The sequence below is a fragment of the Galeopterus variegatus genome, unplaced genomic scaffold (genome assembly GCF_000696425.1).
Source record: "Galeopterus variegatus unplaced genomic scaffold, G_variegatus-3.0.2 Scaffold615, whole genome shotgun sequence".
In the NCBI taxonomy this organism is placed as follows: domain Eukaryota; kingdom Metazoa; phylum Chordata; class Mammalia; order Dermoptera; family Cynocephalidae; genus Galeopterus; species Galeopterus variegatus.
In genome coordinates, this window is record NW_007726726.1 from 490684 (window position 1) to 493680 (window position 2997).

Consider the following 2997-nt stretch of genomic DNA (forward strand, 5'->3'; position numbering starts at 1 on the left):
GGAGCCCAAACTCAAACTCAGTGTGGGCTAGGCTGTGGGACCTGCCCGGCCCCTGGCGTGGAGGGAGGTGGGACTTGGGAGTTGGGAGCAAGAGAGAGGACACCCATCCTGCCCTGTCCTCCCACACGTGACTCCTTCGCTCTTGCCCACATCCAGCTGGGGGGTGGGCGGTCTCAGGTGGGCTGGCCAGAGCTCTCCATGGTGGGGCTGGGGGTTCTGACTGGGTCTGGCTCTCGAGTGTACTCTGAGACATGGGGGCTTGTTTGCAAGGCATCGTAGAGGTCTCCTTTTTCACAAGAACTAAAATCGCCCAAAATGCAGGTGGAATAATACCCAGGGAGGCAGTCTGGCCCAAGCCCTCCTAGCCATCAAGCAGCCAGTCGGTGGGGCTGCAGGATGCAGTGCCAGCCTCTCCCACCTCTGGCTGCCACTGATGAAGGGTCTGATAATCAAAGGCTCCCAAAGCCGCAAGCCGTGGGCAGGCCACAGCTTGATACAGGCCAGGGCTGAGACAGAGGAGGATGCAGGGGGCTGCTGCCCCAGGAGAGGTGGCCACAGGACCCTCTGTCACACCTGTGACCCTCTGTGTGAGCTTTGTTCTGGCACATGGTACTGCAGCTTCTCCCACCCAGCAGTGATAGCTGGCCGGCCTCTTGGGACTATCTTCCCCTCACCAGCCTCTGGGAACAGAGAGAGGGTCGTCCACCAGCCACATGGCTGCGTGGCCAGGCAGCCAGTCCTCCCACACCTGCACCCAGGAGGACCAGGGGCTGCCCAGATGGGAGCCTGGCCATGCACACCTGAGACCCTCAGCGGGACCCACAGCCAGGGGGCTTATCAGGGATGACCTTGTGAAAGGGGAGAGTTCAAAGGTCAGAGGCACCCTTTCCCTCTGGGCTTGTGTGAGAACACACTGGGGTCGGCTGGGAAGGTGTGTAATTGGGGAGAGCGGCCTCTGGTGCCCTGCACCATGTGTGAACACACAGAGAGGCTGTGGGAAGACGGGGCAGAGACTGAAGCGACATGGCCACAAGCCAGGGATCGACAGGGATCAGCAGCTCCACCGGGAGCTGGAAGAGGCAGGAATGATCCCCTGGAGCCTCTGGAGGGAGCTTGGCCCTGCCACACCTTGATCTAAGGCCTCCGGCTTTGGGAGCTGGGGGAAAATGCACTCAGCTGTTTTAAGCCCCCCAGTTTGGGGTCATTTGTTACAGTGGCTGCGGGAGACTAACATGCAGCTGGGGCTGCGGGGTCTGCCCCCAGCTCACTGCACCACAATGTGAGTGTGAGGTGTCAGGCTACATAACTGAGATCCTCCTAGTGGTGGAGGTCATCTGGACCCATGCCTGCATGTGACTGATGGGACACTGAGGTTGCAGGACGCTGTTTTATTTGCTTTTTCTTAAAATGTCATGGTATAATTGTGCACCATGTAATGCACACACCTTAAGTTATGGTCTTGACATCCGTGACCCACCGCGGTGTCAAGACATGGACCATCCCCACCATGCCGAGAGCACTGGTGCCTCTTCCCAGCCACCCCTCCCAGAGGTAGCCGCTGTCCTGATGTGTCTTTCATGATAAGTTTGTTCTGCCTGTTCTAAAACGTGGTATAAACAGATCACTTGGGACATGGCCTTTTTTGGTCTGGTGTCTTCCTCTCGGTGTAAGGCCATGTTGTCATCCCTCCTTTTTCTTGCCTTATTGCTCAGGCCACACACCCAGCATGATGCCAAATGGAAACAGCTCGAGTGCCTGCCCCCACCTGTTTCTGGTCTCATGGAGAAAGCTTTCAGTCTTTCACCATCAAGGGTGAGGACAGCAGTGAGGGTTTTGCAGATGCCCTTTATTCAGTTGAGATTGTCCCCTTCTGTTTCTGCTTTGCTGTGTTTTTGTCATGAGTGACTGTCGGATTTTGTCTAACATGTCTTTCTGCACCTATTGATATGATCATATGGTTTTTCTTCTTTAGTCTTTTAACTGATTGGTTTTTGAATGTTGCATTTCCGATCTTGGAATGTGGTCCATGATCCATCCATGCATGATGTGTAATTCTTTTTATAGATTGCTGATTCAATTTGCTAATGTTTATTTGAGGATTTATTTTTTCTGTCTATTCTCATGAGGGATACTGGTATGTAGTTTTCTTGTATTGTCTTTCCTGGCTTGGGATCAGGGTAGTGCTGACCTGGTAAAACAAATCAGGAAGTGTTTCCTCCTCTTTTGTTTTCTGGAAGAAGAGATCGTGTAGACTTGGAGTTATTTCTTCTTTAAATGTTGGTAGAATTCGCCAGTAAAACTATCTGGGCCTGGGCATTTCTTTTTTGTATTTTTAGCTATAAATTAAATGTTTTTAATACTTAAAGGGCTATTCAGTGTCTATTACATTTTGGCTGAGTTGTTGTTGTTTGTGGCTTTCAGAGAATTGGTCCATGTCTTCTAAGTTATCAGATCTGTGTGCGTGGAGAGCAGGCATCTGTGCTTCTGACTTTGAGAGTGTTCAGTGCAGCCCAGAGACAGAGGATGACCCACGGCCACAGCTGTCGGGGCAGCTATGCTCACAGGGCTTGCGAGAGAAGTTGGACGAGTTGGGGGAGATAGGAAGGGTGGTGGGCGTACTATCCTTCTGTGTGGCTGCTGTAACAAACTTCCACAAACTGGGCAGCTTAAAACAACAGAAATCCACCCTCTCAAAGTTCTAGAGATATCAGCAGGGCCACTCTCCCTCCAAAGGCTCCAGCGTAGGGTCCTTCCTGCCTCTCCCAGCTCCTGGTGGCTCCAGGCATCCCTGGGCCTGTGACTGCATCACTTCAGTCCCTGCCTCCATCTTCATGTGTTTTCTCCTCTTCTCCCTGAGTCTTCTCCTCTCCCCTTTAAGGACACTCATCATTGCATTTAGTGCCCCTCCAAATCCAGGATGATCTCTTTTCAAGATCCTCAACTTAATCACATCTGCCAAGCCCCTTTTTCTAAACAAGGCAACATTTGCAGCTTCTG